This window comes from Papio anubis, chromosome 4 (genome assembly GCF_008728515.1).
Source record: "Papio anubis isolate 15944 chromosome 4, Panubis1.0, whole genome shotgun sequence".
In the NCBI taxonomy this organism is placed as follows: Eukaryota; Metazoa; Chordata; class Mammalia; order Primates; family Cercopithecidae; genus Papio; species Papio anubis.
In genome coordinates this window covers 127607863-127632699 of record NC_044979.1, presented here as the reverse complement: position 1 = coordinate 127632699, position 24837 = coordinate 127607863, and the positions used below count along the sequence as shown (strand labels likewise).

At 41.3% G+C, this 24837-nt stretch overlaps 1 protein-coding gene across 4 annotated transcripts in view; it reads left to right on the top strand.

Moving 5' to 3' along the window:
- Positions 1-24837, top strand: part of LOC103881521 (beta-glucuronidase-like) — an 87176-nt gene that overhangs the window by 15096 nt on the left and 47243 nt on the right. For 2 of the 4 annotated variants that reach the window (XR_004183031.1, XR_004183025.1), the window contains one exon: positions 10563-10611. The exons of 1 other annotated variant lie outside the window; for it this stretch is intronic. The gene's annotated coding sequence lies outside the window, so the exon portion shown is untranslated. Of the gene's footprint in view, positions 1-10562; positions 10612-24837 lie in introns of those variants that run through there. One more of the 4 variants, XR_004183034.1, reaches the window with a different exon arrangement.

Genomic DNA, 24837 nt, shown 5'->3' with positions numbered 1-24837 from the left:
ACACCTCTGGTTTGCTTGGGGATGGACTGTAAGATTGAGTATGCAAATAAAAGTATCACTCTGGGACACTGAGAAATGTGGGGCAAGGTATTTAGGAGGTTGACTAAGGTAATTATCTGTGTCCTCAGGAGGTCAGGTGAGAAACGATACTAAGAGATTATTAAAAGGGAGGGAGGGAAAAAAAGAAATTAAAACAGCCACAGACAGCTTTGGTTGTAGTAAGGGTGGAAGGTGACTTTTGTTGGATGGTGGGATTTCTAAAGGTTAGTTAGACCTGTTTGGTGGCAGGAATATAAAAGGTGGAGAATTGTTAGGGCTATGATGATGAAAGGTAAGATGAAATGGGAGGTGAAGAATTTGGAACGTGCGCGGGGAGTCGCATGGGTTTAGTCAGACAAAGTCAGTTCCAGTATATAGGATGGCTGATAGGTTTGCTTGATTACTGTAAGCCTCAGAATGATGTGGCCTCATGAGCACATAGCCTATAAATGCTATTTAACTGCTGTAGTTGTGAGTAGGAGGATAATCACCAATATTTCTGTTTCCCTACGTATAGAGTAACCCATAATATAAGCCTCCACCAACGTGTAGGAAGAGGCAGACGAAGAATGTTGAAGAGCCATTAGTGTGAAAGCCATGGACTCTTCAGCCGTGAGTCCCACACATCTTAAGTTAATATGGGCAACAGAAGAGAAAGCAATTGAAGTGCTCCGGTGTGTAGTGGCATGACCAGAAATGCTTTCATGATGATCCTCTGGAGGATTAAGCGGGTACAGAAGTAGGCTAGAGTTTCATCATATACAGAATGTGGAGATGGTGTGGGGAAGATCAATGTATTAGATGATTAATGGTTTTATTGGTGAGCACACATATAATGGTCGTTAGTATTCTTATAGTTGAAGTACAATGATGGCTATTCATATCAGTCATGGCTATAATCCATGTGGGATAGTGACATAGGCTTTTTTCTTACTAAGTGTTCTTTTGTTATGGGATTTGTGGTTTTTTTCTAAACCTTCTCCTATTTATGGGGGCTTAGGGTTCGACAACTGTAGTGCTGTAGGGATATTTATTGTGTGTTGAACCATGGTGGGGCTTTTATGGGATTAATAGTCTTTTTGATTTATTTGGGGGGGATGATGGTTGTTTTAGTTGCCACTGTAGTAATGCGGCTGTGAGGAATACCCTGAGTAATGAGGATCAAGTATTGAAGTTTTAGAAACTTTATTATTGGGGCTCTCGTAGAGGTTAGTGTGTATTCATTGAATAGTAGAGTAGGTAGGAATTGGTGATCATAGTTAATTTTATGAGTGTGGGAAGTTGAATAATCTTTGAGGGTGAGGGCCCAGGGCTGATTCATAGAGATTCTGGTCGCAGGTGCTATATATAATTATAGATGTTGATTGAGTGTGTTGCTAGTTGGAACATTTATTTATTGAAGTATTTATGTTACAATTAAAATTACTCAAGTATGGATAGATTGGGATGAGTTAGAGGGATGGAATGAAAAGGGGGAAATAAACAATTAGGCCTCTTTTGAGTGGTTATGGTAATGGAGGCTGTGATTTGGGTCTGTAGAGAGTGTCTTTGGTAGGGACTTTCTGGTCAGGTGGGTCTGGCAGGGGTGTGGTTCGTTTAGCTTGTAGATAGGTTTAGGTAGGGTTGTGTGAGTGAACTGTGATTGGAATAGAATCCTAATATATTGGGAGAAGCTGAATATTTTGCGTGGATAAACATCTTAAGATTATTAGTTATAAGAAACTAAGTTCCATTGCCAGTAAAGTCCCTGGATGGATTACCCCATGTGCTGTGAGTTTAGGAAATTAGTATTGTTGTTTGGGGGGACGGTGGGGATTATGCTCTTGGTAATGAAATCAGTGAAGACTGCTGACTGTAAAGGCATTAATTAGGTTTATTAGAGAAAGTTATTTTCATCAGTAGCACTGTGATTAGGAGTTGGGAAATGGGGTTGTCCTATTGGAGGCAAAGAATAATTTGGATACTATAGACACTTGTGCAGGAAGTAACAATAGAAGTAGTAGAGAGCTCAGGCATTGGTATATGATATGTTTGCGGTTTGATAATGGGAATCTTTAGAAGTAAAAATCCTGTGAGAAGGCATGCCTGTAGAGTGCAGGCTGCCATTAAGGGAGGGAGAGAGAGTAGGGGTAAAGGTCTTTGGTGGTCCTCCTGTTTCGGATGTCTTGTTCGTCATTTGAGGGTTATGGATTGATGGATCTGGACATGTAAATGATATGGGTTTTAAAAAGGCGTGGAGTGTAGATGTGCTTAGGAATGCCAGGTGTAGTTGATTCATGCCAGTTGTAACTATTATAAGGCCTATGAATTGACTTGGGAGATGGGGAGATGTTACGATTTTGGTAAGTACCATTTTGTATTAGAGCACAATTGCTGCATAAATAAGGTGTTAATAGCCCCTAAACACAGGGTAAGGGTTTGGACTAATATACTATTTTCTATTAAGGGGTAGAAGCGGATAAGCAGGAAAACTCCTGCTACAGCTATAGTGCTACAGTGGAGTAGGGCTGAGACTGGGGTTGGGCCTTCCATGGTCAAAGGAAGTCAGGGGTGGAGGCCAAATTGAGCTGATTTTCCTGCTGCTGCTAAGAGAAGGCCAATTAATGGAAGAAGATCGGGGGTAGGATTTAGGATAAATGCTTGTTGAGGTTCTCATATATTGGAGGAGAGAAATCATGCTATAGCTAAAATGAAATTAATATCATAATCACAGTTGCTGGGAGAATCGCTTGGAGGGCTGCTGTATTAGCATCTGCTCAGCTCTGTCATCAGCCAATTAGTAAAAAAGACTAATTCCTATGCCTTCTCATCCAATAACAAGTTGAAAAAGATTGTTGGCAATAACTAGAATTAATATTTTGGTGAGGAAAATAAGTAAATATTTGAAAAATTGATGTTAGGATCTGATTTTATGTATCATATTGAGAATTCTCTAATAGATCAAGTGACAAATAGTGCTACTGAGATATAACTATTATGGAGAAGTAGCCTAGTTTGAAGCTTAATGAGAGTTTGAGGGTTTGGATTGTTACTGGATGTCAGTTTGAGATGATGGCTTCTGGGTCTATATATACAAAAATTGTGGGAATGAGGCTAATGGTGAAGGTGCATGAGATAGATATTTTCTTTTTTTTTTTTTTTTTTTTTCTTTTTTTTTTTTTTGAGGCCGGAGTCTGGCTCTGTCGCCCAGGCTGGAGTGCAGTGGCGGATCTCAGCTCACTGCAAGAGCTCCACACCTCCTGGGTTCACATGCATTCCTCCTGCCTCAGCCTCCCGAGTGGCGCTGGGACTAGGCCACGCCACCACCTCACCAGTGGGGTACATATTTTTTAGTAGAAACCCAAGGGTTTCACATTATCAGGCCAGGGATGGTCTCAGATCTCACAGGCCTCAGATCCCGTCCCCAAAGTACTTAGGATTACATTTGGAGTCTACGCGCCAGCCGAGATAGATAGCCCTCACGTAATATAAGATTTTTAGAGTTCTTTGGGGTTGATTGAGATGGTAATGGCAGGTAAGGTTAAAGGGATTAAGGTTATAGTATTGGAAAAAATGCATGATTATACTTTTATTTTGGAGTTGCACCAGTATTTTTGGTTCCTGTAATGGTGTGATTGTCTTATCCTCTAAGAGCATACATGTTGTTAGGCATAGGGCCCAGGAGTTAGTTCTTGCATAATTTACCTGAAGTAAATAAGAAGTTGCAGACTTCTATCAGTGAACCCTGATCTAAATGTTTTTGATTAAAGAGTATCTTTACAGGGTATGAAAACCTATATAATAATCTCTTAGGTTGGGGATAATGGGAATAGGTGCAAGGTGTGCATAAGTATTGGTATATTTTTCTCAATATAAAGGAAGTTTAATACTATTAATGTAATATGTAAGTGTTTTATGTTTGTGTTGTGATACATGTGTAGGGAATTAAAGGGCTGCCGATTTAATATAATGAAGTCCTATAAAACATAATGGAAGTGATGCTGATCAGGAGAATGAAGCCACTATTACAAAAAAGGGTTTCTCCTGTGCAAGATTAATGTTAGGGCCCTAAGAAGGCAAAGTCAGTAAGATTGCTACAAGTCATCAAAATTGTAGCAGTGTGGGATGGGTGGGTGATGCTACAGGACCTCAGGAGGCTGACCAGTTGGCTGTGGGTTGCCAAGGCAGAATAAGTAAGGACCAGAGAGTAGGGTCAGATTTGATTTGTAGATAGTACACTAGTAAAAACTAGGGAGTTTGAATAGAGAATAGCCATAGCCAGCAAGTGCAGCGGCATAGAGGAATATCTGGCAAGTGATTTTTAGATCCAGTTTGTCATAGAGAAATAGAGCTTATCATAACTATACCTCATAAGGATAACATGAGGAAGGGGTAGGCTGTATATTCTGTTGGGTGCTGAGGATAAGGGTAAGCGTATTATGCCATAGCTGCCTAGTTTTAGGAGAACCGCTACAAGTACTATTGTGCTGGCAATAGGAACTTCTGCGTGGGCTTTAGGAAGTCATAGGTGAAGTCCATATAGGGATAATTTTACTATACAACCCATAATACATGCTAATCATGTAAGGTTATTGGATCAGGAAATTAATAGTTCTTGGGTATTAAATATTATTATCATGTTCAGTAAACTGAGGGCATTTTGAGTATAAATAAGTATAATAAGTAGGGGGAGAGATCCCACTAGTGTATAAAATAAGAAATATGAACTTGCATTGAGGCATTCTGGTTGGTTACCCCAGAGAGGGGCAGTGATAATTAAAGATTTTTGAGGGAATAGAGGTGCTTAGCTAAAGAGAATATAAAATATAATTAATAGTTGTCTGGCTGCTTGGATGCCATGAATTTTAAAAGGGTGTGGAATCAATGAGAATGGGGCTTTTTTCCATGGGAGTGACTTGTTGGAGAGGTGGTACTGGCTTGCTATAATTTTGCAGAGTAGTAAGTCAGGCTGTTAAGATTAGAAGGGAGTGATGTCAACTGATCAGAAGAGAAGGTTAATGAGGAAGTTGAATAAGGTGTCATTAGATTGATTAAAAATAATAGGGCAATGAAGCTGATGATTAGGCTGTGAATAATAGTCTTAGCCGATTCGATTATGAGAGTTTTAAGAGAGTCATGTTATTGGTAGCAGTATAATTTATTTGGAATAATAATTTTTGAAGTAAATTTAGGTTATGTACATAGTCTAGGCATACATGTTGGGAGACTGAAACCCTGGTAAAGGCGAAACCCACTCGGCTTCACAGGCAATAAATACTAGGAGGAGTAAAATTATTATAAGATGCTAGGGGTGGAATGGATATTTAAAGGTTATAAAGGGAGTATTTATGATAGACCAATCATAATATTCCTTCTAAGTGTAATCTCATAATCTAATAAAGTCCAAGAAATCATTGATTTTGCTTAAACTATCTAATTCAATTCAATCTAATCCATACAGGCACAATCACTTGAATTAAACCTAGGACTAAAATGATGACTATTTTCAGGGCTGTGTACAGTTATTGAGTGTCAGGTTGCTTGTTTGAAGGGCTCATGGCAGAGTAGTAGTAGGGCAGTTTTAAGGTCAGGTAGAGATGTGATGAGCACAGAAGGATTTTTGCAGGAAGGGTCTTTTGGTTGGGTCAGATCTGCGTTTAGGTGGGGTTTTCTTGTAGGTATTGGGTTGGGATTAAAGATGTAATAACTTTGTGTAGTGATAGACATTAGAGATTGTTTGATTGCTGGGGCTGGTAATGAGTTAATTACTCTTGGATGTCAAGGCTAATTGATTGGAGTCAATGGTGCTGTTTATATTAAAGTGAAGATCCTCATCAGTAAATAGAATATACAGAATAGTCATACTACATCTACAAATTATCAATATCAGGCGAAGCTGCAGAGAGCCAGCGATGGCTAGATGTAAGTGTCATTTAATTGAGGGAGACAGATGGTAGGAATGTTGATCCAATAATGACATGAAGTCCGTGAAAGCTTGTAGCTATAAAGAATGTTGAGCCATAAATTCCATCAGAAATAGCAAAGGGAGCCTCAAAGTATTCTGAGACTTGTAGGAGGGTGAAGTAAATACCTAAGGTAGGCAATGCTTGGATTATTTTGTTTCGATTGTTTTCTGTTGAACATGATGGGCTCCAGTAATTTAGAGCCCGGTTCAGGTAATGCGGATGTTCGGGAGGGTGCATCACGGAGTTAGGAGTGGCATGGGTCGGTGTCATGCTGTGGTTCTTGGGTGGGGGTTTTGGAGCTAGAATGGTAGAGATGATGCAGAAAGACAGCAAGAAACAATGCTTCTGAGATAACAAATAGGACTATTCCATATCGGAGGCCTTTTTGAACAATTGTTGTATGGTGACCTTGAAATGTACTTTCTCAGATATCCCACACCACCATTGATATATAGTCAATTAATATGTATTGGATTTAGTAGAGCCTAAAGGTTAAAAAGAGTAATAGAAGTTAAAATTAAGGAAATCGTATAGCCTAGGCTGGATGTTGTGGGAGGCTGAGAGGCCCTGTTAAGGCCAAGGACTGGGTTTGATTAAATGATAGGTGTGTGTTTGGTGGGTCATTATGTGTTGTCATATAAATAAAGGCTTACTAATAGCATAAAGACATAAGCTTGGATAGGGCCACAGCGAAGATAGAATTAGAATAATAAGGGTGACTGAAGCTGTGGGAAGGTTAATAGTTGATACTAGTGCAGCTCCTCCAATTAAGTGTATGTGTGACTGGCTGTAATGTTGACTGTTAAACGTGCAGCTAGTGCCATTGGTTAAATAAGTAGACTAATGGTTCCGATGATTACTAGTATAGGGATAAGTGGTCTGGGTGTGCCTGGTGGTAGGAAGTGAGCTAAGGAGTTTTTAGTTTTAAAGTAGAAGCCTGTGATTACTGTGCCTGCTCATAAGGGGATTGCTATACCTATGTTTTATTGACAGTTAGGTAAATTTGGAGTATAGAGCTAAGAGTCAGGTAGAAAGCCCAAAGAGGAGATTAGAGTAAGGCAATATAAAGAGAATTGGGATAGTAGTATAAAGGATCAGATTTGTCCTTTAATGTGTAATATAATTATTACTTGTTTTAGAACAAGTTAGACTAGTAATCATTGTTGAATAGGAAAATCAATTGGTTATTATTAGATTTTAGATAGTTGGAGGTTGGAAGGAGTGTGGTGAGAAACAAGATGATTAGTGCTGCTGTGTGTAAACCTAGGATTATCAGGGCAGTAAATGAGGTGAACAGATTTTCATTCATTTTAGTTCTCAAGCATTATTTTGTAATGTTTGTGTTTACTGAGTATTATTTTTGGTGTGTGTAGAAGGGTGTACTTAAAATGAACTTTGATAGTTTTAATTGAATAATGGAGAATAAAAGTTATGATTATTGATATAATAATATATATATAGATCTATGAAAGATTGCCTGGTTTGGGGCGTTCATACAGAGGTGTATTTGATTTCTCTCTCGGCACAGAAGGTTAGCAGCTGGTAGCTACAGTAGAGATTATAAATTAATGGAGGATATAGACCAGTTTTGAACGTTTTAATGGGACTGGTTCTGGAACCCAACGGGTATAGAGCTGTGGTTAGATCCACAAATTTCTGAGCATTGTCCATAGTAGAGGCCTGGTCGTATAGCGGTTAAGGCAAATTGGTTTAAGTGTCCAGGTATTGCATCTGCTTTGAACCCTAATGAGGGAATAGTTCATGAATGCAGGACATCTTCGGAGGAGATTAACATGCGGATGGGAGTTTCCATTGAGAGGATTGTTTGGTTATTGAATTCGAGGAGTTGAAGTTCATCTGATTTTAAGTTGGCTGTTGGAAGTATATAAGAATTGAAGCTTAATTCTTCATAATCTGTATACTCGTAGCTTCAATACCATTGATGTCCAATTGTTTTAACAGTGAGAGAAGGGTTATTGATTTCATCTGTTATATACAGGCTGTGTAGGAATGGGAGGGCAATTAAGATTAGATGATAGCAGGCAAGATAGTTCAGACAGTCTCTATTTCTTAGGCATCTATGGTGCTAGTATGAATCAATTTTGTTGTGGTATTGAAATGATGTATGGGAACCAGGGGGCTAATTGGGAAATAGTGTAAAGGTGTGATGGAGGTGGTGGTTTATTGGGGAGTTGGAGATGGGGATACCAGTTGGTTGGAACCCATTAAAATACCAAAGCTTAACCAACACTTTGACAAAGTTATGAAATAACTACTAATATATTTAATGAGAAAGAATCATAGAGTTGTAGGATTAAGCAAGGCAATCTAATAGAGGATTCAATTCCTTCCTTTTTCGCTCAGGTCTTCATGTAGGTTGGTTGTTCAAATGCTTTATATTTTTGGAAAACCTGATAGGAGATAAAAGTAGGTTCCCAGTGAATTACCCGTTTTATTATGATATAATATCCTTTTTTGTCTCGTGTGTTTTGACTTAAACTATATATTATAAAATATGACAGCTTTTGACTTAATATAATTCTCCACCTCTCATTTTAGTTAACATTTGCATGGGATATCTTTCCATCCTGCCACTTTCAGTCTGTTGCATCAGTATTAGATCTAGGTGAGTCTCTTGGAGACGCCTTGGCCTTAGATTGGACCCTGTTTTCTAAAATTAAAAAAAAAATCCCTTTATGTAATATTTGCCTTTTGATTGGGAAGTTTAGTCCATGCATATTTTAATACTTTTCTGAAAGGAAATGACTTACAATTACCATTTTATTGTTTTATTTGACTGTTATTTTCGGCAGCATCCCTATTCACTTTGTATTCCTTTATTGTCTTGTTGATATTTGTAGTGACGTGCTTTGTTGCTTTTATTTTTTCTGTTATTATGGCTGCATTTTCTTTTGCTAGACACATATAAATTACATAAAATCTCTTAACCAAAGTTGGCTGTATAATTTAAACTGGTAACAACTTGCCTCAATGATTGCATACAAAATCTCTTGCTCGGTATCTACCCTTAACTTGCAAATACATCACTAAGTATATCATATATTAAAAGGGTGTTTTGAATTTTTCATGATATCTTTTCAGATTTTAAAGCACAATTGACTTTATGCCTAATTATCAGGAATACTACAAAGTTTCACTTTTTATTGTACGTGCATATCTTTCCAAGAGGGTCGTATATTTTTTATATGTTTGGTTTGTTTTTCTATTATTTTTAAATTTTTGAATAGGAAGACTTCTTTTACATTTCTTGTAGGACAGTTATATATTGCTGATGTACTTTCTCAGCATTTAGTTATCTTAAAATCTTATTTTAAAAATTATGAATAATTACTGAAAAAGATTTCACTAACCGTCTCTCTTTACAAAGGATTTTATTCATCCACTAATATCTTGCAGGAGCATGCATACCATTGATTCATCTCTTTTGTCTTTCTGCATTCAAGATTCTTACTGCTGACACCAAACTTTGCTTCTCTTATAAATGTTATTGTAATGTCTCTTTATCCCAGTTGGAGTTTGATCTTTGGTTTTGTGTTTTCTTTGTTAGATAATTTCTCAGTCATTTTTTGTATGTCTTCTCTAAAACTTGTTTCTTTTTGTCATTTTGTTGATATTCTTATTTTTCTAGTTACACTTAGTTGTGTTCCCATGTTAAACACTGAGCATAATTGAGATGGTTCTGTTGATTTTTTCAGATAATTTATACAGCTTAATTTCTTTACGGTTGATTTCTGCATACTTGTTTCTTTGATTGGGCCATCTTAGTCTGATACTTTGTATACATTCTAACATTTGGTTGAGAAATGAGCCAGACTCCATCTCAAAAATAGATAAATAAATAAATAAATAAATAAATAAATAAATAAATAACCACCTATCACAGTCTGTATAAAGTGGCTTTCTTTCCTGCAGTGTCTGACACCAATTTACCAGGATAGATATTGAGAATTTCTCAAACCTATTCTTAAGATGTCTCTTCCCTAGATTTGTGTTCCCTTTATTGAGTTATGTGGATTTGCCCATGTTTCTGCTTAAGAGCCTGTATTGGATTACATTTATGCCGGCTGTTTATCTGTGAAATTCCTGCAGTCTCTGCTGCTTTAAAATCCATTTACCTTTTCCTCTCACAGACACTACCCTGTCATTTCAAAGTATAGCACCATTTCTTTATGCGGCATTAAGCAGCCAGGGGGGTAGGATAAAATTTGGGTGAAACATTTTTTTTTTTTTTTTTCCTTTTTAGGAGAATGGGGTTGAGTTTGCCAAAGACATTGTTCTGTGTTGGGAGAGGTGGAGTAAATGTAACAAATGTTCCATTGTCTTTTATGTGGCTCTTAGCATCATTCTCATCTATGGCACTGCAATCCTCTTAACGTTTCGATTACAAAGGCATTTTAGTCCAATATATATTTTTTGTTATATTTTGCATCTATTAGGAATTTAGGCATGTGGTATTATACCATCTTATTGTGCCAGTATAATTTTATAACATATTTTATAAAGTGTATTCTCCTGAGATCTAATCAATTAGGTACAATTCATTTTATTTCTTTTTAGCTGTATCCTCTCATTTACTCCAGACCTTTTACTAGGCAAAGCATAAAACCCATTTATTCCCAAAAGTGACACTGAGAGAGATAAGAAAGCTATGGCACTGAGAAATTCAAACAAGAAGACTGGACATGAAGTGTGGGTGAGTGTAAGGGACAGAAAAAAGGTTATAATGGACTTAACCAATATTTATCAACTACTCTTAGCAAAATCTTCCAATGCGATGAATGTAGCAAAGCTTTTAACTGAGTTATCAATCCCTTGCCGAGAGAATTTTTCGCCTGGGAGAGAAACCATACAAATGTAGGAATGTAGCCAGCCGTTAACTGGATTTCTCAAACCTTACTCAAAATAGATAGAATTCATACTGGCAGGAGGCACAAATGAAAATAGCAAAGCACTTAATCTGGTACTCACTGCTGTGGACATAAAAGAATTCATACTGGAAAGAAACCTTACATGTAGAAGAATGTGGCTGGCCTTCCTGGGAGCTTACATCTCCCACTGGACTAAAACCAACCATACTAGAAGAAACTCATGTGAAGCCCACCATAGAGACACACAAGCTGGTTCATACTTTCTCAATGCTCAAGGGAATTCCTTGCTGAGAAAACACACACTGAGTGTGAAGGAATGTGGAAAAGCTTTTGCTTGACAATCCTGACTAAAAACAAAGGATTATACTGAAATACCCTGTGGTGAAGAATGTAGCAAAACAACACAACCAGAGCTCATCTTAATGGACATAAGAGAATTCATACATGGAAAACCCACCTACAATAGGCAGAAAATATACAAACTTTCTCATAGCTCAATCATTAGAGCAAAGGGTGCTGGAGTACTGGATGTGGAGACATGAAAACCTTTAGCCAGAACCATCTTATTGGACACAAGAATTCGTACTGGAGGCAACGCTGTAAATGTGAAAATGTGTAGGCATACTGGCCTGGTTCACCTCGACCTTTTCAAGCGTAAAAGAATTCATGCTGGAGAGACCCTGAATTATAAGGAAATAAGTAAATCTTGTGTCCACAGTCCTTACTAGATATAAGATAATTCACATGATAGAGAACCCCTACAATTGTAAGAATGTATGAATTTAATTTGTATGCTCAACATAAGTAAGAATTCATTCTGGAGAGAAACCCTACCAAGGTAAAAAATGTGGCAAAACCATTAATGAATGCTGACATCACAATCTACATGATTTCATCCTAAATAAATGTGGTATTAATGTAATGACTGTAGCAGGATCTTTCACAAAATAGAACCCTTAATGTGCACGAGATTATTTTGGTGAAGGAAAGCATTGCAAATATAAAGAAAGGCACAATACCTTACTTATACCACAGATTGTATTGTACACTGGAAAATTTATACTGAAGGGAAACTCTCCGGGAGTTCCTCAGACTTTCTGTTGGGGAGAAACCCTATGGATGTAATAAATGTGGAAAAACTTCTGTTCCATACATATACCTTAGAAAACACTGGAGAGTTTCTACTAGAATATATTATACAGATTTAGGAACTGTGAAAAATACATTAGAAACCAAGCCTAAGTAAACATTATAGATTGACAGTAGAAAGCACCAAGGCAGTAAGAATTTGAGACATTGCTCTAATCAGTGTTGACTATAGATAATAATTTAAAATAGGTTGCTTACTTGTATGTAAGTTTAAATGGAGAAGGAGATTGATTTTCTCTTTGGACAGTTATAAATTACATTCAAATTATACTTTTGGGGATTGGAATAATTATAATTACTTTGAAAAGCAAATATTTATGTCAAGTAAACTCACAAATTTCTTGATGTTATATTGTCATTTCTAGTGCTCATGTGAAAGCACGTGGTTAATGGTTTCTGCATCAGAGCTCGGAGACATCTGCACCATTAATACACTTTTCCATGGAACACTAAGGACACTTGAATATAAGACACATGAAGAAACTCTAGGTGGAGAGGCCCTTTATAACAGTGTAGTAAGTGATTTGTGAGGTAGTTGTTCAGGATAATATGATTATGCATTGTAGGAGAAGAGAAACATTTTGAATCTTAGAAGTGAATTGTTTTACTAGTTACACATAAAAATAATGAAATACTGTGGAGTTTAAAATGCTTTTCGACATATTATTTGAACTTAATTTATTTTAATGGAACAAAGTTGTTTTTAATGTCTTAAGACTATTTTCCATTGAATGAAATGCATCTTACCACCACCATTAACCTATCCCACCTTATCCCATGTTGTAGGTAACTGATGGTCACAATATACTATTGGATAGCATAGTGGAGGGTAACATAGTACAATGACATCTTTTGTAATCCCTTCTCTCAGTGGAATATTGTTACCAGAGGTAATATTTTTATTTTTTTCTTGTTTTTGTAACTATAGGATCATTATGATGGTTACAATAAAGATTACATAAGACTATAATAAAATATATTCACATATTTCTGAATTCTGATTGTTTTAAAATTGTATTCTTTATTTTTTCTGAGTGTGCCCACTCTAGTCTGCAAAACACAGATTTTTAGTTTTGATTTACATGGGTTTACATATACAAATATATCACTTTATAGATAAACTTCAGGTGTAAGAGATTTGTGGTGAATGTAGTTATGTTTGTGTGTAAGTGTGTACCTATTTTGAGAAGAAAAACATCAGATCAATACAGATAAATTTTAAAAGTGTTGATAATTTACTAGGCAGGTCAAAACCTCAAAGATTCTGAAAACAAATCTGTTTTCTCTGCTTTGTATTGAATTCATTTATCTAAAATCTTATGGCCCCTTGGCTCAGAATCTCTTTGGAAATCCTTTGTGTTTTTCTTGCCTGTTTCTTATGCTGGACCTAGTATATAATTTTCTCATTCCAAAGTTCATGTAGTATTCTTTATATGATGTCCTCTGTGATTGTAAGAATGACTTTTATGAAATTTAATAGTGCTCAGAAAATAACTTTTAGACGTTAGTGTTTCTACAGCGAGTGTTTTTAAGTTGCATTCAGTTCTTTTTCTTTTCATTGGAGAACTCCATTTAAGCCACTTTTCTTTTTTTTTTTTTTTTTTTGAGGCAGGAGTCTGCATCTGTCGCCAGGCTGGAGTGCAGTGGCGATCTACGGCGGCTCACTGGCTCCGCCTCCGGGTTCACGCCATTCTCCTGCCTCAGCCTCCCGAGTAGCTGGGACTACAGGCACCATGCAACACCTGGCTAATTTTTGTATTTTATTTCACTGTGTTAGCAAGGATGGTCTCGATCTCCCTGACACTCGTGATCATGCCTAGGCCTCCCAAAGATGCTGGGATTACAGGCGTGAGCCACCGCGCCCGGCTAAGCCACTTTTTCTTTTGTGATTGTTCTTTTTGTAATTGACATAATCAAGTTTATTGAGCTAATTTGTTTATGTAAACAATAGGAGGCTTCATACACCATGAGGTTGTTTTGGCACATAAATGAACATACACAGGGCAGTGCTCGCTGTGTAATAGAAGCTCCATAATTAGCAGTAAACATGCAGAGGCCCAGGGACTGTCATTTGTTCACTGAATTATGCCAAGCATCTAGAAAACTGACTTTACACATTGTGCTGAAAGTATATGTCTTTAATAAACAAACCTCAACAAGAACCTCCTCAGATAGCTGAGTTGGGTAGGGACTCCTCTTTCAGCATCCTAGAAGGTTTGTCTTTCTGTGTCAAGGACAAAAATCCAGCTAGAAAGAATCTCAAATGTGGTTTACCAATGCAAAAACAGCTTTGCTTTTTATGTGCATTTTCCAAATGTTGAGGGACACAGACCAATGAGGCAGAGGACTTCTTGGGCAAAAAGACAGAAAAAAAAAAAAAAATATATATATATATATATATAAGCAACCAGAGCATCCTAAGTAGTCTTTGTACGGGAGCCAGGCACCAGGCATCTGCTTACTGTGTCTTATGCCGTTTAGTCCCTATAATAACTCAGGTTCATCTTTCCGCTTTTCAGAGGCATAGACAGGCTCCGAGAGAGCTGCAGTTATATCCTTAATAGCCACCCACCTGGTAGCTTGCAGAGTCACCACTGTTTCTTGGAGGAGACAGACACCTACTAAATAGCTGGCCTGGGAACTGTGCATTGGTGGTGAGGTCCTGGTAGGAGCCCAGGAAAGTGGTAAAGGAGAAGATGGCTCAACCTGGAAGTCTAGTACCAGAGGCTCATTTGGCTTCTCCCTTGTACCTGGCTGGGAGTATCTGGATTATTCTCAAGGTTTCGGGTAGACTTACTTTTATATGGAGGGGAACAAGAAGAGGCATATGGTGAATGACAGCACTGTGAACCACTGGCCGTTTGGGGGCTGCGGCTTATATCAAGAAGGTCCTATTTTTCAGAGACTTGTGCATGTGGAGGACACAGGTGTCCGTGGTGAAGAAGGTTCTAGGCTTCCAGAGTTTTATGTGGGCCAGGTGCAGTGGCTCATGCTTGTAATACCAGCACTTTGGGAGTCAAATGTATGTGTGGATCACCTGAGGTCAAGAGATCAAAACCAGCCTGATCAACACGGTGAAACCCTGCCTCTACTAATAATACAAAAAATTAGCCAGGTGTGGTGGCAGGCACCTGTAATCCCAGCTACTCAGGAGGCTGAGGCAGGAGAATCACTTGGGCAGGGAGACTACAGGTTGCAGTGAGCCAAGATCGCACCATTGCCCTCCAGCCTGGGTGACAAGAGTGAAACTCCATCTGAAAATCAAAGAAACAAAGACAAGAAAGTTTTATGTGGCAGTGTTAAGCCATTAACACTGTCAAGGCATCTTCATGATACTTTGTCCTCTGTGGAGCACCAGCACCCACCTATATTAACAGCCTGTACAAAGAGAATTATCCCAGACAGTCCTCAAAAAACGTCGTTCTTATAGAGTTGGGAAAACACAGGTTCAACAGCACATGGGTCAGAACTGAGAACTGTAAACAGTGAGGCCTGCAAGAAATTTCCCTCAAGCTTCTGGAGACTCTGTCTGCTCCTCACGTGGATGGAAATGGCCTCAAGAAGCCTCATTTTTTATTTTAGAAACAGTGCACAGGGCAAGACAGCCTAGGAATACTTTTTTGACTTTAGCAATACAGTTTTTTAACATTAAAAGGAACTTTGCCAAACAACTACAATTCCAGATTGTCATGACAAGGGGGCATATGCTGGGAGAGTCCAGGATGGGAGAAAGCCCATTTAAAGGGCCAAGAATTGAAGCAGATGACTCAGGGAAAACACATATGTGAAGCAATTCAAAGATGACTCAAAAATTTCGGTCGGAAAACTGGAAATCAACATGATTTTATTTGCCATATGGATATCAGATTGGCAACAAATTAAAAGAAAGTGAACATCGAGGAGAATCTGGATTCAGGGAAGCAGCTACATTTAGACATTGCTGGTGGCAGTGTACCTTCAAAGCCCTTTTGGTAGCCGGTCTATAGCTGACCCACAATTTTACATGTGCATATCCTCACTGAGTAATCTCTGGGAGTTGTCATCTAGGGAATAATGTCCAGTGGGCTGAGTGGTGTCCCCTCCCCAAAGTTCCGCGTTCTCACCTCAATTTTCAGAATGTCACTAGTTTTGAGTTGTGGGAGTAGACCCAAATCCAATATGACTGGAGTCCTTATTAGAAAGGCAGTAGGGCCTTGAGATAGAAGTCAGCTATCTACACAAGCCAAGAAGAGAGTTCGCAGACAAACCATCCCAGCTAACAGCTTGTTGGATTTCTATTCTCTAGAATTGTGGAAATCTAAGTTTCTGCTGTTAAAGTCCTTCAGTCTGCAGTGGTGTGTATGGACGCTCTAACAGATGGTTACAGACTACTGGGGCACATGTAGGATGTTTCCTGAAGAATGGCCGAAATTGAAACAGAAGATCATCATGTCCAGGCTCCACCTGCAAGGCTGAACTGCTGAGGGAAATGGCCCTCCTTGTCAGTCTTGGGGTTGCCTTCAGCCCCTGATGGGGCTACAGGAATGAGTTCTGTGGGATAACCAATACATAGAGCAGCTTAACCATCCTTCCTCCCCCTTTTGACTCCCTTTTTGTGTAAAAAGCACACTAGAGTGTGGACTTTTAAATCTTAAAGTTCTGGCAGGGCAGGGGGGTTGCCTGCTACAGGAAATACATGGGGTGGGTGTTTAAAACAATATAAATAGGCTGGGCATTGTGTTTCATGCTTGTAATCCTAGCACTTTGGAAGGCTGAGGCAGGCAGATCACCTGAAGTCAAGAGTCAGGACCAGCCTGGCTAACATGGTGAAACCCTGTCTCTCCTAAAAATACAAAACTTAGTTGGGTGTGGTGGCACCTGCCTGCAATCTCAGCTGCCTGGGAGGCTGAGGCAGTAGAATTGCTGGAACCTGGGAGGCAGAGGTTGCAGTGAGCAGAGATCGGGCCACTGCACTCCAACCTGGGTGAGAGAGTGAGACCTCTGTCTCAAAAAAAAAAAAACAACAACAACTATGTAGGTAGCAACATAAAAAGACACTCATGGCCTAGTGTAAACAAGACAAAACTATTTCTCTCCTCTTACTACAACTATGTGAGCAAGAACTTAGCATCAAACCAAATTTCTGTTGGAGACGAATGAAGGTCCAGTTCTTTTGGGCGGGAACTGTGGGTCACTTAGGTGTGAAAGCACTGAGGCAGAGGCAATGGAGTTTCCATATTTGAGTCTGGGTCCTGGGCCTGCCCTGATTTTCTTGGATTCCTGTCTGAGATGACCCCTCTGTTCCTACTGTCGCCCCACAGCAGTGCTGGCCATGGTTGGCATGGTGCTCCTGTCCTTTGTCCAAGGAGATGGAGTGGTTGAACCTATTACTTATTTTTACTGATCTGTGTGAAGCTGTGCAAGGAGAGTGCCCAGCAGCTGGGCCAAAAGGTGTCAGTAACCTGCCTGGCTATTTCCGCAGGGAGAAAGCCCAATTAAAAATTCTGCTCCCTAGATCAGACACATAAGTGCATCTGCATAGACTTCCAGCCAGAGAGAAAACCAGATTACAGTGTGAAGTCTTGGGGTTAGCATCTGAGTGGACAAACTTGTTCCCCAACACTCACTTCTTATCCTGCCAGCCATGACCTGGAATATGATCTTGGTAGACCCATCAGATTCCCAACACCTGACAGCCTGCTCCTGTCCGGGGAGGGAAGCCTCATCTCTGGCTCCCCTAACACATGGTGATGGGCAGGAATGTGGGGTTGCCCAGGTGGGATCTTAGGCGAGGTCTGGCCTGGATGGGTCTGCCCTGAGCTGCCCTGTGTTACCTATGAATGCCCCCTGTCAAGTGACGCCGTCACTTCAAGCCTTCCACAGATGAGAGCCTCAGGAAGTCAGGATATAGCAGGAGAACATCTTGCTCTTGAGCATCTCCATGAAATTAGCTTGATACAGGACTGTGTCTGGAATAAGGGTTTCTGGTTACCAGAGTTTGAAGTTCTGGTGGGTCTGTCACCAAGGACATGAGGTTACTTGAAAGTTCCATCACCTGGGCCCCTTCCTTCAGTACGACCTGCTCACAGGCTCTGCTGGGGTCCTGACTACTCAGCCTCCTTAACCATATCAACTTCTAGAACTGTCTTAATTGCAAATGACATAATCCGTTATATAAAAACGTGTAAGAGTTTCACTAAAATACCACTAGCATTAATAAGTTAATCAGTGTCACAAGATACAAGATACACATAAAAAATTATACTTAAATAGCTTCAAAAATAATTAGAAAAAGTAATGTAAGTGCAACAATTTTACACTTTTTTTTTTTTGTGGACAAGATCTTGCTCTGTTGCCCAGGCTGGAGTGCAGTGGTGTGATCACAGCTCACTGCAGTCTCGACCTCCTGGACTCAATTGATCCACCTGCCTCAGCCTCAGCAGTAGTTGGGACTACAGGTGTGTGCCACCATGCCTGACTAATGTTTGTATTTCTTGTAGAGACAGGTTTCTCCATGTTCCCCACTCTGGTCTCCAACTAGGCTCAAGCAATCTGCCTGCTTCTGCCTACTATAGTGTTGGGATTATGGTCGGGAGCCACCATGCCAGGCCTACACTTAATTTTTATTAATGCTGAAAGAAATCAAGATCTGAAATAATTGAAAGGTGTCTAATTTTTAAGGATGAAAATACTTAATATTTCCAAGATAACAATATCCCACAAATGGACCGAGAAATTCGATATAATCCCTTCAAATTCCCAGCTATATTTTTATGTAGAAATTGACAACTCTCCCCCCAGCAAAACCGATATAGATATGCACAGGATACCAAATACAGGAAATGATCTTGAAGAACAACTGACTTCCACTTCCCAATACAAATTCTTATTGCAGGCCAGGCGTGGTAGGTCACACCTGTAATCCCAGGACTTTGGGAGGCCAAGGGGGGCGGATCACTTGAGGTCAGGAGCTCCAAGCAGTCTGGTCAACATGGTGACACTCTGTCTCTACTAAAAATATAAAAATTAGATGGGCGTGGTTGTGGGCGCCTGTAATCCCAGCTACTTGGCAGGCTGAGGCAGAAGAATTGCTTGAACCCAGGAGGAGGAGGTTGCTGTGAGCTGAGATCACAGCAATACACTCCATCGTGGGTGACAGAGTGGGACTCCATCTCAAAAAAAAAAAGAGAAAATCTTACTGCAAAGAATAATGGCTGTTACCTCACTTCCTCCCCACTTTTTTTCCTCTGTCAAGACAGAATTACAGAGTAACTTGAACACTCTTGTGATACGGCCAGCTTCAGCTTCAGGTTTTTCCCTGCAGGCTTCAACCCAAGCCAGGGTCTGGACCATTCCCAGGTGCTGATAAAAATGTTTAGGATGTTGCCCACAGCATTGAAAGAAACTAGCCCTGGCCCGAGGCCAAATTCCTTAAACCTTCATGTGAACTCCATAACCAGACCCACTCATCGCAGACATACTTGGGTAGAATATCTCTGATTCATGCCTTGCAAGGATACGCTGCAGCCCCCTCTGTGTTGGTTCCTCTAATGCATGCTTTGGACAAACCACTCTGGGCTTCAGGGCTTCTTTCTTTGGAATTCCAACTGCCCCATTTCAGGATGGTTTGGGGTAGTGTCTTGTGGGAATTCTGCTTCTGTCACTTTTGGGGCAACTCCAGCCACTGGTTCAGCCTGAGGGAAGAGCTGGTGTAGTCGGCATTACTCTAAAGAATGGGCTGGGAGGCCGGGCGTGGTGACTCACGCCTGTAATCCGAGCACTTTGGGAGGCTGAGGTGGGCAGATCAGGAGGTCAGGAGTTTGAGACCAGCCTGGCCAACATGGTGAAAGCCTGTCTCTACTAAAAATACAAAAATCACCCAGGCGTGGTGATGGGTGCCTGTAATCCCAGCTACTTGGGAGGCTGTGGCAGCAAAATTGCTTGAACCTGGGAAGCGGAGTTTGCAGTGAGCCAAGGCCACTGCACTCCAGCCTGGGTCAGAGACTGTGTCCCAAAAAAAAAAAAAAAAAAAAACAGCTAGGGAAAACAAGACCCTTCTGAGGAGATCCCAGGATGCCTGCAAGTGCCTATGTGAGGCTCTGTCAGCCGCTGCCTGATGCCTGCAGGCTGCCCTGCCCTGTGAGTGCCAAGATGCTGTGAAAGCTCCAGCAGGCTAGAGGAGGCTGATGGGTTAAAAATTGCCAAGGAGCCCAGACCTCAGCGGGTGGAAAGGGGTTAGGCTGGCCTCTGCCATGGGCAGGCCACCTAGGAACAAAGGCTCTGCTGGGGGCCGAGAGCAAGGTCCCTGAGTCAGAGGAGGAGGAATTGCGCCTGGAGAAAGACCTGCCCATTGTCGCCCACTGTTAGTTGCCCCTGTGGAGGTTAAATGGAAGAAAGACTCTGTGGAGAGGTGCTAGGGGAGCCTGCAGCCTCAGGCCTACTTCTGAGGGTAGCTTTTGATGGTGGTGGCAGCAGGGGCTCTGAGTCCCGTTTTCTGTGGCAGGCAGAGAAAAAAAAAAAGAGAAGCTGCGCCACCTGCCCCACACTCACCCCAAGCTCACTGTGGCTCTAGATGGTCTGAGGCGGTAGCTGGGCCAGGCCTTGAGGGACAGGGCTGAGGGCCACAGCAGTGGCTGTTTTGGTGTAGACAGCAGGCATGGCTGATACTGGGACCCGTGCAGGCCAGGAGTAGAATTTTTGTGGCTGGGGATGGAGTGTGGGTGCCAGTGTGAGGAGCAGGCTGGTCCCGCCGCCTCTTCCCTCTCCCAGCCAACATGACAGGAAGGCCAATGTTCTCAATGTTGGGCCATTGAAGGGCACCAGAGGCCCCATGTGGCTAGAATGAGTCACTGGCCCCTTCAGAGCAGGCAATGAGATTTGTCTCTGAAGGGTCTACATCTTCCCAATACCCGAGCACATGCTGGAGACAAACATTCTCCTGAGAACTGTCCTTGAGGCAACCTTAGACAAGTTCTCTCTGTAGGTGAGGGTCGCAAAAGCCATGCTCTGAGGGGAAGCCAAAAGGAAACCAGTGACGTTATCCTGCACAAGAGGAGTGGTGTGCATCAAACAATGTCACCTCCCAGGAGGGCACAGGAGATCACGGCTTTTTCTTTTTTTTTTTTTTTTTTTTTTGACAGAGTCCCTCTGTCACCCAGGCTGGAGTGTATGGCATGATTTTGGCTCATTGCAGCCTTCACTTCTCAGGTTCAAGTGATTCTCTTGTCTCAGATCCCCAGTAGCTGGGATTACAGGCAAGCACCATGATGCCAGTAAGTTTTGTATTTTTAGTAGAGATAGAGTTTCACCATTTTGACCAGGCTGGTCTCAACCTCCTGAACTCAAGTGATCTGCCCACCTCAGCTTCCCAAAGTGCTGGGATTGCAGGCGTGAGCCACTGTGCTTGGCTTGAGATCATGGCTTCTGTTCAGGACTTCGAAAGGATGGGGATTGCATGTCTGCACAGAGCCCATAAAACAGGTTTGTGTGGTTGGTGCCAAAGCCTGATGGCACATGGAGTGTGACAGTTGATTTTTGGGATATTATGACAGTTGATCATTGATTATTTGGAACTGAATAAGGTGACTCTGGCCATGCAGGCTGCTGTCCCCCAAATGGCTCAAATCCTGGAAAAACTAAACACTTGCTCAGGTCCATGGCGTACTGTCCTGAATGTAGCAAATGCTTTCTGCAGCACACCCTTAGACCCAAAGTCCCAGGACCATTTTGCCTTCAGCTGAGAGGACCAACAGTGTACCTTTTGATTGCTCCCAGAGAAACTTACACAGCACAACTCTGTGACATGGTTTAGAGTGACGCGAGACATTTTGGAGTGATGTGCCCGATGTTCTCTGGGAAAACCATATGGATACTATTATTCTAATCTCTACAGATTGAAATCTTTTGTAGAAACCTACCCAGAAACTCCTAGAGCATTTACAATCCAGAGGATGGGCCAGTCGTGCCCAGAAAGTCCAGGGACCATGGGGCACCATAACATTCCCGGGCATGGTCAGGTTAAGTAAGACCCAAGTTTTGCCAACAGTTGTGATCATCAAAATCCAGCCATCCCCACAGGCCTGTGTATAGTTTGGATCTGTGTCCCCACCTGAATCTCTAATTGTAATCTGCAGTGTTGGAGGTGAGGCATGGTGGGAGGTGATTGGATCATGGAGGTGGTCCCTCATGAATTGTTTAGCACCATACCTTCCGTGCTGTTCTTGTGATAGTGAGAGCTCTCACAAGATCTAGTTGTTTAAAGTGTGTAGGCCAGGTATGGTGGCTCATGCATGTAATCCCAGCACTTTGGGAGGCCAAGGCAGGTGGATCACAAGGTCAGGAGATCGAGACCATCTTGGCTAACATGGTGAAACCCCATCTTTACTAAAAATACAAAAATTAACCAGGCATGGTGGCACGTGCCTGTAGTCCCAACTACTCAGGAGGCTGAGGCAGGAGAATTACTTGAACCCGGGAGGCAAAAGTTGAAGTGAGTTGAAATCACACCATTGCATTCCAGCCTGGGTGACAGAACAACACTCCCTCTCAAAATAAAATAAAATAAAATAAGTGTGTAGCACCTCTCCCCGCTCTCTCTTGTTCTTGCACCAGTCATGTAACATGTGCCTGCCTGCTTCCTCTTCCCCTTCCACCATGATTTTAAGCTCCCTGAGGCCTCTCCAGAAGCTGAGCAGAAGCCACTTAGCTTCCTCTACAGCCTGTGGAACTGTGAGCCAATGAAACCCAGTTCCACGTATTTCTTTATAGCAGTGTGAGCATGGACTAATATACGTTGTTTTATGAAAGGGATGTATCTGCAGAGAGATCCCCAACACAGGAGTCCAGAAATCAAAGAATGAGACAGACAAATCCAGTTTGTCAGTGAGTAGTCTTGTGGGGAATTTGTGGGCCAGGAAGCATGGTCTTGAGGTGAGTAGCATGACAGAGGCTGATTACCAGGCTACCCCAAGATTTAGAGACTTACTTAGATGTAGAAAAAGTAAATATACCAAGAATGTGCAGAGCAATTAAGACCAGCCTTCAGAAAGGAAATAGGGTGCACATCACAAGTAGCCTATGGTTTGTGTGTGATGACATCTAGGTAGCTTTGATGACCCGGGAGAGGGGCTTTCAGTAGTATGTGCTCTTACAAAGCAGCAGATCAAGTAGAAATCTTAAGGCATTCCCAAGGCAGGGGTTAACCCAAAGTCAACATGGTGAGATTAGCAACCAAGAGATGGAGCTGCTGTAGCTCCACGACTCCCAGACCAGCATGGAGCCCTTAGGGTTTACAGGACCAGCGTAGAAATTCTCATCCAGGCAGTTTGATCCTTTTGGTTCTCAAAAGGGAATGGAATGTACGTATCTGCTTATTATTCTCAAATAATTTCTTCTTTCACTTTATTATTTCTCAAATCTTTCCTTCTTTTCCCTCTCCACAGAAAAAGCTCCAGAAGATTTACAAGTCTTTTCAGAAAAGACAGTACACTGAGCAGGATTTGCACATCAAGAAAAAGTAGAGATGGGAGATGGGAGTCAAGAGCTTTGTGGGGTAGAGAGAAAGATTAGGCTGGAAGGGGTACTGGACCAGGGGTGTGTGTGTGTGTGTGTGTGTGTGTGTGTGTGTGTGTGTGTGTGTGTGTGTGTGTGTGTGTGTGTAGTGGTGTGTGTAACTTTGTTACTGAATGTTTACTTGAAAAACTCCAGCACTGTCTAGCCTGGATTAACAGAAAGATGTGTGTTTGCCCATGGGCAGGTAGGGGATTTGGGGGGCAAGTGACCCTGGTAATGAGATGGTGATGGCAGCTGGACTGTTGAGCAGGGCCCCAGTTTCCCCCCTCCCCAAGGGCCCTTCAGCGTCTTCCATCCAGGCCCTGTCAGCCTCCTGTCCTTCCCTCTGGCTCCAGGAGATCAGAGTCCTCCAAGAAATGCAGCTGTTTCATGACAAGAGGGAATTATCATCTTCAGACTCAGGAGGACTCTGGGGTTTGTTTCAAGTCCATGGAGCAGCACAGTCCAATTGAAAGGTGAGAGCTTAGCGGACTGACAGAAGGTGGGCGGAGATTCTGTCTTGTGGTGAGTTTCAGACAGCCTGTGGCCACGGCTCCCTGGTCAGCAGCAGGCCCTGTTGAATGGGAGCCCTGGGCAGGGACTGGGAGGGAGGCCTGAGGTGTGGCTCCTGGAGCCTCACAGCTGCTACTCTGTCCTACAGCTACAGCCTATCCTGCCACTGAGCCCCCATCCCAGTAGGCCAGCCATGCCCTCATGGCCAAGAAAACGAGGCCATGAAGAATCTCAGGTCCACTGAGTGCCAGGGTGGCAGGGGCAGAGTGCCTCAGGGCTCAGTGAAGTTTGGACTGATATATCACAAATATCACAAATGTTCCGTAAAAGTAAGTAGACATAAAAGTATACATACTGTGTAATTTGATTTATACAAAATCCAATAAGCAGACAAAACTGAGGTCCTAGCTTTCAGTAATACTGGAGTAGCTTGTTGAATTAACACAGATTATAATGATAACACCAGAATAATATATATTGTTATAGAAACACATCTGTATAATACAAATATGACCTATGTGTGAGTAAGAACTGAATGGGGATTTCAGCTGTGCCCACTATAGGGGAGATAGATATTGAGGTTTGAATCCAGCCCAATTAACACCTTTTGTAAAACATACTGCTCTTCAAAGTTACACAACAGAATTGAGCATCTCTATAATGATTCTTTACAGTTTTAGAACACAATTTTAAAATTCATGAGACATGTAGAAACATGAAAATGTAATCTATTCACAATTTAAAAAGCAGGCAGTAGAAGTGATCCTAAGATA